Source organism: Perissodus microlepis, chromosome 13, assembly GCF_051167445.1.
Source record: "Perissodus microlepis isolate ML-2025 ecotype Zambia chromosome 13, ASM5116744v1, whole genome shotgun sequence".
Classification (NCBI taxonomy): domain Eukaryota; kingdom Metazoa; phylum Chordata; class Actinopteri; order Cichliformes; family Cichlidae; genus Perissodus; species Perissodus microlepis.
Genome location: NC_140473.1, coordinates 6531602 through 6545812, shown reverse-complemented (window position 1 = coordinate 6545812; position 14211 = coordinate 6531602). Strand labels below are relative to the sequence as shown.

Here is a 14211-nt window from a genome sequence, read left to right as displayed (position 1 = left end):
TCTTTAAGCAGAAGTAAATCCAAACTGTAATGTAAACCTGCCTGTAAAATAAAAAAAATCCCCACCAGAGTTGCATTCAAGATCCACATTCCCTCTGATTTGTTATGACCTGAAGCAGATCATTTTATATTCTGACCAAATAACTAAGTAGCCCATACTGTCCAAGAAAGTCTGAGCTACAATCAAGATCCAGCAGCCCCACAAGAGTGGCATGATTACAGCTTCGGGAACTTTGGCAAAGCTCACGATTTAGTAACTTGACATCCTGGTGGACAGAAATGTTGCTCAAGGGTGTGTGGACCAGTGAGTGACTGCATTTAGGACAGGACAGGCAGCACTTAGGCTGCCAAAGAGCAAGTTTAATCAGAAAAAAAGGCTTCCAAAGTGCTACTGTCAGCATGTGTGGCCACACACACTTAACTCTGCGCAACTGATATATCTGCATCAGCTCATGAATTCTACATGCCATGCACAAATACAGCAGAGGGAAGTGTAGCGTGCTTGGAAAGTTAAGCAAACGCGTGTTTAAAAAGAAAAGGCTTGCTGACATTATCTGAGCTGTGATTTTATTCAGAAAAGTGATAATTCTCTAGTCAGGGACCTTCATCAGAGTGTGAAGCAGCGATTAAACAAGGTGACATCTTTGTTGTTGTTGTGAAGAAGTGATTACAACAGAAAATGTTCTTTCAAATGAAGCCAGCACCTTGGGTTATTAACAGAATTTGTGCGCCATGAACAGATTTCTCGGAAGAAGCAAAATGACTGACCCCGCACATTGATTCATCAGATGACCCTGATGGAGAATGATGCTAATGACAAGGCTGCTGATGATACCCCTTCATAATAGGTATAATGACGGCATCTTGCTTGCGGCTTGCTTTCCGAATGCAGTCTGTTTTTAATCAGCTTTCAATCGCTTCACCCTCCCTGGCGTGAGAGGATCAGCACTTTGAACCTAAAGGGGAGGGAAGCTTCCTGCCCAAGATGAATGTGGATGCACGGAAAGTGCCCTTACAGTTAATGGGTAGCTGCTTAGTCAGATGTTCAGCCCAATCAATGCCGAGGAGGAAGATGGCCAAATTTCTTAATCGAGTTAATCAAGAGCTTCCTTGTCCAGTATTATGTTGATTACAGTAACCGTGGCGTTTGTCCAGCCTTTTATTCTGCTTTGTCCTGATCGTCCTGGTTCCTTCTGTATCCTAGAAAATAAATATACACGGGTGCCAAAGAGCAGCTGTGTGCTTAAGCACAGTTCTTTTTACGTCCGAGACACCACGGCAGCATCAGCTTTGTTAGCTATTTGTTTCTGCATTGACTCACTCTTGAAAATGTGTTGATTTTCACCCTGCAGGGTGTGTGTGTGTGTGTGTGTGTGTGTGTGTGTGTGCATGTGTGTGTGTGTGTGTGTGTGTGTGGAGGGAGAGGAAGAAAGACAGAGGATCTTTGCCTTGAAATTTATGTTGCATCATTTCCTTTCTGTGAGCAGCTCAAGCTTGGTCGTCTGTTTCCAAGACGTCACAGGATACAGACATCAGGGATGGAGTCAGGGAGGATTTCAGCCTAGGTGACGATCTAGGTGGTGTTAAACACGGGCCCTGGCGTGCTATTCGAATGCAGTGAGCGAAGATTCCGAGTGACCCATCATCCCCAGGGGAAATGTTTTCAAATCGCACAAATTCAAAAAAGAAACCTTATCTCGTATACTTGTCTCTGCATCTCTTCCTACATCTTTTATCCCTTTTTATGTGGCGTATCAAAGTGATTTACAGCCCGGGGTGTGTGTGTGTGTGCGCCATAAGCCATGGCGTGCGTAAGGTCCCATTCTCAGCAACAATCTATGTTCCTCCTGAGCAACCTAAACAGCTACATTTCCTCAACCCCAATGCCACCGGGGACCTCACACTTCAGAGTTGATTTAGCTGGTTGTACCTCAGCTGCCTGACCTTCCTCCAAGCCCCTCCCTTTTTTAACAGGGCAGCATGCTGTAGTCTTAGTAACCATAATCACACGCTCCCCTCCATCTCTCATTCTAGCCTCCCCCCTGCTTATTCTTTTATTCTTTTCCTTATAGAGGGCAGTTAGGTGAATGTCAGCAGTCACCTCCTATTTCAAGCTGTTCCTTGCTCGTCCACCTCCCTCCCTCCAGCCTCCTCCTGCCTGCTCCTTGATGCACAGCCCTGCTTGATGGAACCACCAAGCTGCAAAACAGCCTGCTGGGCAAAACACAACAGCGGCGGTTGACCTGGGGTGGCCACCAAATCACAGCATAAACATCGTGCTTAAACACAGATTCCTGACTTTACAGGAGCGATTGCTATTTAGACAAAAGAGGTGGAAAATTAGGAGAGCCACTTTAGTGTGCGATCCAAAATTAGAAAGAGCCACAGCTCTGTGCCTTTGTAGATATATCTGTGGGAGCGATACAGTTATTTATTTGCGCAGGCGGAAACTTGAAAATTAAGTATGAATGGAATGGATTTAGCTCAAAGGGCAGCTTGCTGAGCTCGCCTTCAGCCAAGAAGAACTGCTGACAAGCACGATGGGAGACTTGCATAATTTTTCTGTTTCTTTTTTTCTCTCATAATCATTGGCAGTCCAGTCAGCACAGACGTGGTCAAAGGCGCAGTGTCCATGACAAATAGGTAGACATCAGGAGACTTCAGGGGGATTGTTTCTACCCCTGATGTTTTAGAGTGATTCTGAAAATAAATCGCAGTTTGCTCAGAAACATTTTTTTCTCTTTAAACAAAAAGCTTGTACACAGGATGCTGCCAGAGCTTATTCAATATTTGAACACACTTGTATCTCCTGACGCCGAAAATACAAATAAAAGGAAACACGGCTCTACAGCAAATGACTGCTGCTCGTGAGATTCAAATGTGTTTTGCTCTTGAGCAATTTTACGCCGTGGCGTTGTTAGCATTACCTATCAAGACAAATTAAACACAATCCCACACGGTTGCCATGCCAACAGGAATCTGTTTCCCCCCCTACATGAGTTGTGTGGCGTCATTGTGTTGTGTTGGTTAGTTGGTTGGGTGGGGGCATTTGAGCAGATATGAAGCAGGAAATCAGCGTCTTTGGAGAGGCTGAGCTGTGCTTCAGCTGTCAGCCACGCTCGCCTCAGTCAGCTCTGACTCAAACTGTCACATCACAGTGTAGTGGCGTAACAAAAACATTCAAGAGGCCGCAGCAGATGGACAATACTGTCTGACTGAAAGGCCGTTTTGGATTACAGATTAATTAATGAGTATGTGGTGGATAAAACTCATGAATTTGCTGCGAGGCGACTGATAAAGAGCCATAAAAGAACCTTAAAAGGGGAATTCACATTTCCATCATAGTGCTTTAATGCAAATATTTGAATTTCACTGGTCAGTAAGAGTTTGTCGCATTAGTCAGTCATTGCCACGTCAGCGTAGCCTACGTGCCCGTTATTAATGAAAGCAAAGATAACTCACTACAGAGTGCCTTCTGAAAGAAAACATTTTTATGCACTACCACAATGATAAGAAGCAATTTGCGCACACTAAGAAAAAAGAATTATTCATTGCTCTGACTCATCTCCCATCTACAGTCGGACCCATAAATATTTGGACGGTGGCACTTTGTGTAATTTTGTCTCTGCTCAGCTCAAAAGATTTGAAATGAAGCAATCAGGATGGGAATGAAGCTAGACTTTCACCTTTAATTTAATTTTAAGGGTTTTAACAAAAATATGCTCTTACTTTTGAGAGCTGACAGCCAGGTTCTGCTGTTTCTTGAAAAATTAAAGGCGATAAAAGGTATGGAGTTCATTCCAAGTATTGAATTTGCATTGGTAGTATTTGACAGGAACCCTTGATATGTGATCTGAAGTGTTGTGGATGCACGAGAAACCTAACAGCGAGGCGATAGAACCTTTAGGAGTTGCCAAAACTACAATGTTTGCTTTTAAAATTAAACAACAAAGGCCTAAAAAACCACAAGACACAATAAAGTGGATAACTGAAGAATTCTTTTCTTAGTAATAAAAAAAAAGAAGAAGAAAAAAGAGTTAAGAAAAGTCAAGATTTGCTTTTTTCTGTTTCTAAAGAGGATTTATACATTAATGCTGAAAGAGTGAAAGGTCAGATTTGGACTGGAAAAACCTGCCCAGCTCTGCAAAAAGAAGCGATGATGTGGAAACAGTGTATAAAGTCAAACGCTGCAAAATGTAAAGAAACAGAACTCCAAAGTACAGATAGATAATGACCCAAAACATCATTTAAAAAACAACCCAAGAGAATGTTCTCAAATGGCCAAGTCCTCAACTGACCTCAACTGAGAATGCATTTTATTCACTGAAGACACAACTGAATGCAAAAACATGCGAACACAAGCAGTGGCTGAAGGTAAAAGCCAGACAGAGCATCTCAAGGGAGGCAACGCAGTATTTTGTGATGCCCATGGGTGACTCCAGGCAGTCACAGACTGCAAAGGATTTTCATTCAAGTATTGTGGATAATCAGTTTAACTATGTTGCTTTCTCCAATTAGTTTTAAACGTCTAAAAATGGAATGACTATCGCTCCAAATCTTTAAGGAGTCTATAAAAAGGCTATTGTAGAGCTTGTAGCTTTGGAAGGCTCAGACCCAAAGTATATAGTTTTGCCTCTATGGAGCAGGTTGATAAAATAATAAATTCCTTATTTGCCTTGACAGTAATCTTGAATTTAATATTGAGCTGAAATTTAGAATTTGCTTTAACTCAAGTTTGGTTGGCACCGGCCTGTGTCTTGCTGACAAGTTTGCCATTGTGTTCAAAGCTCACTGTCTTACTATCTCACAATACATTTAAATGATATCCTTAAAGAAGCGATAGGCAATGGACTGCATAAATCAGAATTTTGGATTTTGTGAAAAATGCCTAATTAGTGAAATTGAAACCAGCGTTAGCAATGAGAAGGACTTCTCTGAACAGCCCCAAACAATCACCACCTTTTTCCTTGGAGACACTTGCATGTGTGAAGCTGTCAGACAAACTGAAAGGGCTCGGCTTTGCAAACATCAGCACTGAGCAAATCGCTGCGCTGTGTGAAGTTTACTGTTTCTGAAAGGCAAGAAGTGGTAGAATTGCAGTACCATATCATCATTTTGATACATGCTCTGCAGGCTTGAACTTTTCTAAACATTATCTGAAGGAGGTCAGTACACTTAGTTAGCACCGAGTGATGCTTAATTGAGGCAGTAAGGAGCCTTGACTCTCAGTTTATTACAACATCCCTGTGTGTCATGGAGAGTCAAATGCTAAAAGGTAGCTAACACTAGCTAGCTCACGTTTAAGTATTAGCATGAAGTAGGACATTTTTAAAAAGTGATGAAAACTGCTGAAAGTAACTGATCTGTGCTGTTGTTTATGTTTCCAATGGGTAAAAGGACAATAATAATAATGTCACTGCCACAGCTTTAGTTACTGGTGAAAGCTGTAAGAACAAAGACCACCGCTACCTCCACCACAGCACTGCCACACACATACATAAAGTCCTCTTGAAGTTGACCTGGCTCATGCTTTACTGTCACCACTTTCTGTATCTTATGCTCTCGCTTCTTGACTTAGATTCACCTGCTGGTTACAGAGACAAGATTAATGGTCGGTCATTCGGTGTAGCAATAACAGCTGGCGATCACACAAAGTGGGTGTGCTAGCACTGCCTGAGATGTGAAACCGATTCATAACTTTGGATTATGCCAAAGGGTCCTGTCCTCTCTCTGTTCGGACTGCCCCGGTGGATAAATGTCTGAGTTCCCCTTAATTCAATACATGTACAACCTCTGACTTTATACTCTTTTCCAGATTTACTTTCACTTATTCCAGGTCAGCAGTCTAGCAGTGAAAGAGGACATGACAGCTATACAATTAAAGTCATGTTTAGGCTTGAAGTCATTAATAGATTTCTCACTTTTGTTCCACTTGTCGGATAGCTTTATTTCAAGCACGCTGCATCTGAAGCCTGGAAACAACATTGCTCCAGTGATATCAATTGTCGCAGCTTGCTGCTGTAAAGGCAGATTTACCCAGAAAAGGGTGCATTTGACTTGAACAATATGATTAAGCACATCTCCATTTGAGGAGAGACGGGGGCAGAACAATTGCAGTCTCTTTGGGACTTTTTTCGATTGTAATTTAAGATCCGCCACACAGGTGGAATGGATGTGAACTGGTGTGTGTGCGCTTCACAGATTGAATTATACAATTACTTTCCACCTGCCATCTGATGATTTTTTATTTTTTTTTGTACACGTGGCAACAGTCTCAGCTTTGGCAAGCCGGGGCCAAGTATTGATCGCATAAATGCACGTCGTCAAACAGTTTGCGGTTCGTGGGACTGAGGTGAACTCTGCAAATCAATTGTAATGAAATAATGAAACGAAAAATGAAAGTGTAACCTTCACAACTGATGTTCATGCTACCATGAATCCAAACACTGTAACGCTAGCACACATCCCTATGTAGACACACGAGTTTAACATATGTATCATGTTCCCCTTACATGATCTATAGTCTGTATTAGTTGATAGCAATATCCAGTAAGATATGATGGCACACAGAGCCTCCTCCCATTTCTGATCTTGTCTCCATGGAAACCTGCTTATTAGTCTGCGTGAATTAACAAGTTTCCTCCACAGAGTGGAGGGCTAGCTAGTGCTTCATGTGCTAAGTGCCTTTACATCAACATCGGTATGCATGAATATGTATGACGGTGGGGAACCGGGGTCATTCATCAGCAAAACTCGAGTACAACATGGTAGAGTGGGATTTCTGACTTCCAGACCTCCGCTCGGGGAACATGATTAACCATCCTCTGACCGGCGGCGGCAGACACGAACCGTATTTCAAAGATTTTCTTTTTTTAAAAAGCGGACATAATTAATTTTTTACATATAATTTGATCAACCCAAGGAAAGTCTAAATATTCCATTTTCTTGTGAGCGTGATGCAACACGGAGTGGTCTGCGAGCTCATTAATCATAATTTAACACTCGCACTGTAGCACTGGCCTCTTTTAGGACTTCTCTTACACTGATGTTGCGTGCCGGGCCTTATGGTTCCCTGGATCCCACCTACACACACCAGCTGTTGTGAGATTCTAGAGAGGTCAACACCATCTGCACACAGCAAACACAACTCATGCTGTATAGAACAAATAACGCTTTGGAGATCAAGTGGATCCATTCATGTGCAACCAAAAAGCATTTTGGGGCTCCTGTGGTCCCGCGACTGTGGTAGATATTGCAACCATCCGACTGCTTCCAGCTGAATGGCAAAGCATAAAGGCAGTGAACTGTAAATTATAAATATACACACGATATAAAATTGCTCGCTCAATACGTAAAGACGAAGGATGCATAATGGCAAATCCTCATGAAAGCATTTGTGCCATAATAACATTTATGAACAATCAGGTGTCGCTGCGTGGTTAAAAAAGGTATTAACTGTTGGTTTACTGAGCCATTTTCGTTAATCAACACAGCATTATATAAAAATGCAAAAGGTTTCATTTAGCCATAATGTATTTAAAGCTAATGGAATTGTCCTGAGATGCGATTGTCTTTAATGACCTACTCTCTCATTTTGCATTTAAGCTCCTCTCCTGGAAAATGCTCCTGGGCATCAGCACGGCAAATCTAACAGATCTGGGAGGGAAATGAAAGCAGAGGAAGAGGGGAAGGAAAGTGCTGTATATTTTTGCCCTCTTGCACCATATTAATCCCTTCCCACTAATCCTTCAGCTGAACCAAATAAAACTGTAATGGCTTTGATGGCCATTTTTGGCTCACCAGGGTGATGATGAACTCACTGGTCAAAATCACCAATTCAATCCCTTGGCCAGATTTTTAAAAACATTCATTATTATTATGTCCCTTTTGTCTCCATGTGTCTGATAGACTTTCACAGACTACACGAAGATCTGTGATTGTTCGGCCACGAAGCAAGCGCAGACCTTCACGCCTCAAACATGAAAATACAGATGAGAAGTGTAACAGAAATATCTTTAGAATCAACAGATCAAAAAAAGCCAAAAAAAGAAGAAAAAGGTAGGCATATTCACCAAACCTGCTCGGCTTCTGCCCACTGTGCTTACTCACACTGACTTTATTAAAAATCTAGCCTCTGCATTTTAAAGTCAGTAAAGGGTGAGTCTCTTCAAACAATAGTTTGAAATAAAATGTCAACAATTTAAGGCAGATGCCTTTGAAAAGACAGGGCTTTGAAATGTTTGAAGCTTGCTTCTCTGAAGAGGCTTCTAACAGTAGCCAACATGGGTTAGTGGATTTCACTTGCTACCTAGATAACCACAAGATCAGCCCTCAACAGAAACACTTGGAATCCATCCAACAGCTGCAACCGCTTTGTGTGAACAGATGGGAAATGTGTTTGGGCTGTGGAGACCAGCACAAAGAGACTAAAATGGCTTGTTTAGAACGTCGACTTGACCTTGTTTGTCTTAAATTAGGTCTGGAATGGGAACTGATATATGTCAGCCAAGATGTGAAACCTCTCAGCTATTACTAATGCTGAGAGGTGGTATAAAGGGGCTGGATGGAGCCTGGATCGACTGTCATAGGGCGAGAGGCGGGGTACGCCCTGAGTTGCCAACCTTGACACCTCAGAATTAGGGAGACATTCAAAAGGGCTGTTTTTTGTTTTTGTTTTTTTGGCAGGGGGGGCAGTAGCCAGTAGCATCCCCGCGCTTGACTTCGAGGTGTCGCGGTTATTATTGTCCGGCCGGAAACGGCAGCCCAATTAAGGATGGTTTAGCAATTTTCTTGTCTGGGTGGAATTTGGGAGATACTCGGGAGAAATTCGGGAGAATGGTGGCTCCAGAGATTTTTGGGAGGGACACTGAAATTCGGGATTCTCCCGGAAAAATCGGGAGGGTTGGCATGTATGGGGCTAACACATAGATGGATAACCATTCAATTTGATTTTCTATTCAGTTTTATTTATATGGTGCCAAATCACAACAGCAGCCCTAACTATATGCTTTATTGAAAAGGCTAATCTTAACCAGCCTCTCTGTCTTCTGAAAAGTTTCTAAAATAGAGCCAATCAGAATGTGGGACATTTTCTCTATAAATGAGAATGGAGACAAATTACAAAACAAAACTATGCAGTCCCAAATAAGAGAGAACACCTGGTCGGGCTATGACATTGCCCAGTTTCTGTATTCATGCTTTTTGGTAGGTTTTTGGTTTAGAGACAAACAAATAAACTCAGTTCAACAAACAGACAAAGTCTAAACTTGAATTATTTAGTTTAAATTTAAATATAATAGTTCATTTTTGCTTTATATTTTAAATTAACATGATACAAAGCAGTAGTCAATTTTCAGTAGCTTGTCTTTATGCACACTTTGATTTTTGTTCACAGATATTGTTTGCTATGCTGTACAAGCCTCTCGGTCTCGGTCACGCTGAAGAATCCAAAACACAACACTCTTAGCAAGGGTAGGAGGATTTATTGAAGCGCACTCGTGCCTCAGATGCACATCACTTTAATCGATCTGTTTAAGCATTACCATAGTCAGCTCACTTTGGTGGTTCAGACCCCCCTCCCCATGCTGTAATCAATGACAGTCCATCCACTGTTCCATTCCCCCCCCCCCCACTCCTACATGATGCAGTGGAACCAAAGCAAATTGACTCATATATGTCTCAAGAAGCGGAGATGAAAGCTTCTGTTTCTCAATCAGGTCCACCATTTCAGCGAAAAGACCGACAGCAAATTCTCCAGCGCCATCTCATAGTAAGATGAGAAAAAGAAAGATGATTGGAGCTTAATTTGAGCAAACGAAATCCCCGGGGATCTGCACTCAATTCATCAGCCATTTAATGTGTTAAACAAGGCTAATAAGCTGGTGTCAGTAAGCTGCCTCTTTAGCACAACTGCAGCAAAATACGCCCTGATCCATGTTGTCATGGAAGTGGTGCTACGCAACTTGGAAACAATCATCCAGGGAATTGTCTCTGCCTACACAGTGCAGTTTAAAAACTTCATGTGATATTTTTCTGGGGTGGGGTTGAGGCCTTTATGAAACTGCAAACAGGAAATTATAAGTGGGGGAGAGAAAAAAAGGCCAGTGGTTGAACTTGAACAAGAAACATCTTAAACTCTACCCACAATACCTGATTTGAGTCCTGGTTTCTGAGCCAGCACAGTTCAAGGTGTCATCATATTTCTCCCACTTCCCCCAATAAGCCTTTTTTTTTTTTTTTTTTTACAATTGTTGTTATGTCATATAACATGTAAGCATACTGAATAAACACAGGCAATCTTAACGGCGTATTCTCTACTACTTTAAAGGTTAACAGATCATATAACAAAATACTGCACAGTGTAGAAAACCTACCCAGGAGTCATTTATTTTGCTCTTGTTAGTGGAACTCTGTTGGGAGTCTCAGTATATACTCAACACATAGTCTGATCAGTGCCATAGTCTGGTCTTGTAAGTCGTTAACAAATAAATGAGACACATTTTCTCCATGCGCACCCTTCATTTAAAAATAAATGCAACATTTTCCTTGTCATTGACCCAAGTCCACCATCACTATCTAAAATTAATGGCTGCACATAATAATGTCAATGTTAGAACTTTTACATTGTCACCCATAGCGCATTATTCAAATGGGCAGACTGATGATTTGGATGGAGCAGAGCTTACTTGAGCCAATCTAGCCACTGCCTACATCCATCAATCTACAGAGCCTCCACTTGGCCCAGATTAACATCAGACAAGAGGGCACACTTTGAAGATTCTGTTTAAAAAAGTGATTAGCTGGGAGCCAGCCATGCAGCCCAATGGGGACTTATTAGCCATCCCACTTAGTGTACACATTGACCACCGAGAGACAGGGAATGAGGACGGGAGGGGAAGAGAAGTCATTCATCACAGATATTTGTTTTCACCCTGATTAGGAAACAAGCAATGTAATGGTGTTAACAACCGGCTAACCTTTGTCTCATCGCCTTCTTTAACATATGTTTGAGAATGCAGCTCTTGGTCCAAGCTGCAGAGCCTCTAAAAAAGTCCAAGACAGAGATTTGAAGCAATTGCGTATGATTGATTTTTGTAGCTGTTCCACATTGGACAGCACACTAAATGATTTATAGCTCAGGTCTTCTTCTCAGAGGAAGTGGCAGTTCTTTAAAAGCTCCACACTCTGTCATAGCTAAAGTTAGCTGTGTGTATGCACCCACCCGTGTGTATGCATACAGTGATATCAAATTCTGACATTCACGACAAGTGAAACTTCTATCTTACAAAAGTCAAGAAGGATATTTTTGAGAGCAATTTATTGGGAGAGGTCCTTGAACCCTGCAGGACCAACAGTAAACAACATAATGTATGCATAGATGTACAGTGTGGCATTTCTGTGAAGAGGCACGACTCTTGCCTCTACTTTGCAAGTGCCAGGCTGAAGTAGGATCAACTGTGGTAATGGTGGAGGGAGAGGAGGGGCACGAATAAGCTCATTGGTGCTGTTCCATTTGTCATGAGAGAGACACTATCTAGCTATTTGTCTGTGATCCTTTAACCTCAGGGTCACCACAGCTGGCCATGTTTAACTCCATCAGACTAAAGAGCTTGCCACATGCCCCCAGCTACCATCGCCATGTCACAGCATCTAAGCTACATGGATCTCAGGGGTTGGAGCTAATTGGTCGCTTTTCAGGAAGCCTGTCTCCATTGGTCTCATCAGGAGAAGTTAGTACTATCATCTAGGTGTCATTACCCAGAGAGAATTGACCATTGTGGCAGTGATGAAGAGGAAGAAAAGATCTACTCCTTTCTTTGCCCTGAAATTCATTTAAAAAGCAATTTGACTTGCTGCTTAATGCTCCTCCCTTCAAGTCGCATTACTTTAAGAACTCATTTTCATGTCCTTGAAGAGTGGAAAAAACAATTCGTACTTTTCAGCAGCAACTGAAAAAATATGCAGGACACTTATATAGATTGTTTCCAAGATCACTATATTTATTTATTTATTTTGTTGCTTTTCAAATAAGTCAAGCATTATTCAAATTGGGTACTTTAGTTTGCAAAGCTTAATACAAAATCCATTAGTAGCTGTTCATCACTTTTATCTTTCACATTTTTCACTTTTTTTTAGAAACAATAGCAAATATTTCAATGTTTTTTTTTTCTTGAAAAAAATATTACTAAGATGTTCTCTCAAGGTGGTGATACTCAGTGAAACAGTCATCTAATTCTTTTTTTCTCTTCTCTGCAAAATTAATCTATAACTTCCAAATTGTTTACAGCTTTTTGAAAATAAAGTTCTCTCTGTTTGTTTTCTTTAAGTTATTCTTGGATTTTTTTTTTTAAATTTTACCATGTGTGTCATTTTTGTTATTCCCTATCACGTAATAATCCAAATCAATGCAATGTAGGCGCACAGCTAGGAAGACTCTTAATCCTTACACACGTGAAGTAGAATCTGAGTCAAGGGACAGTTTAGTTTCATCAGACGCAAATCAGACACGGAGCAAAATGTGCAGATGGTACACTGGTTCTGTCTCATCCACTCAGTATAGGAAGGCTGCTAGTGAAATGATGAAAAAAAAAACAGCTGACTGAGATGTTGGCGGTGACTGTGACACCTCCCTCCACCAAGCTCCTGAAAAAAGTGAGCTGCAAACCTGCAGCCTCCAGGGAGCTTTGTATAAGAATGGATGCTCGACGGTGGCTAGCACCAGCCAGACGTTAGTTCCACTCCAGGGATGGACCTGCCTTTCCATGTCAGTGTAAATGTAATTTTCACTCAGCTAAAGCACCTCAGGTACCCTCTCGCCTCACATCCGGGATTAAGTAGTGAGAGCGAGAGTCAGGAAGAAAAAAGACAGACAGCAATATGTGATGTGAGAAATGAAAGCAATGTGTGGCAACCTGTGCGATATGCTTTCGTGCATACGGAGTGCGCAGTCATGCGTGTGTGCATATCGTCAGGTGCTGTGGCACCTGCAGTTTGTCCCATTTTTACTCCATTAAACTGCCATTCATCCGCACAATGCATGAAGCACTGGGTGATCAAATCTAATTCCGCATGGCCAATATTTTGAGGTTAAGATCTCAAAATCCATTTAACCACAGAACCAATATGAAGTTCAGAGAAGACTTAAATATCTGCATGTATTTTACTGTGTAAAATACTTTTTACTCTGTGAAATACCAAAAATAAAGTACAGTAGCACACTCTTAGTTATTTAAATAACTAAAATATACATTTAAAAATGACATGTATAGACATGCATGCAGTCTTAAGAGATATACTGAAGTTTTAGCTGAAGGCTGTCTGGTTTTGTGTGATATCCAGAGCTCTCTTTTTTTATCAGAACCCACGTACAGCAGCTCAGCTAACAGTCTGGAGATTGTGCGATAGACAATGGACAACTCTATCAGCTATCAGCTCAAGTTGCAGTGCTAATGCTAAGAGCAAGCAGTACTCTTCAGCTGCAATAATGTTTCTTCCTTACGTGTTTAATCCACTTAGTTTATACTGGCACACCAGATGGCGAGTATTTGTATTTTTATTGTAAAACATAAAAATAATGCACAAAAGGATTTATTATTATTGTATTGTTGACATGATGTAGCAATAACTGCAGCTATTCCACAGCTCCACAGCCAAACAACAAACTAACCTTCCATGTAGTCCTCTGTCCTCAGTCCCAGGGCAGGGGAAAGAAAGAGGAGTATACAGGATTACACACAACTGACTTGTCATGTCATCCCAAACACAATCGACCTTTGTTGGCTCCCCGTGGGAGGCTCCAGCCTAGGTTTCTATCTGCAAGACTTAACCTAACACACACTGCCATCCATCTCTTTCCTCAAGGCCACAATGTATCACATCTGCCTTCTCATTTACAACTAAAGCTCCTTCCAAAGCTGCCAATCCAGGCCAAAGTACACTCCTGGGGCTGCAGGATCCAGATAAATGCCCCAAACAGTTCAGCATAAACAGGCGCTGTCAATCAATGAGATTCTTGTCAGTGCAAAACTAGGTAAGATGATTCGCCGTGCATACAAGCCAGAGGCTCCTGAGCAGGTTCAGAAAGTCACCTGACATCAGGCAATATTTTTCCAGTGATATAATGATTTAGTAATTGCAACTTTTAATGCTTTTAAAAAATTAGACGTTTTCCAGCAATAGTCATTCAACACTTCATGGTACTTTAAGCTAATGG

General features: G+C 41.5%; 1 protein-coding gene across 1 annotated transcript in view; it reads right to left on the bottom strand.

The window, feature by feature from the left end:
• Window positions 1-14211, bottom strand: part of adgra1b (adhesion G protein-coupled receptor A1b) — a 173380-nt gene that overhangs the window by 58628 nt on the left and 100541 nt on the right. The gene's annotated exons all lie outside the window — the stretch shown is intronic.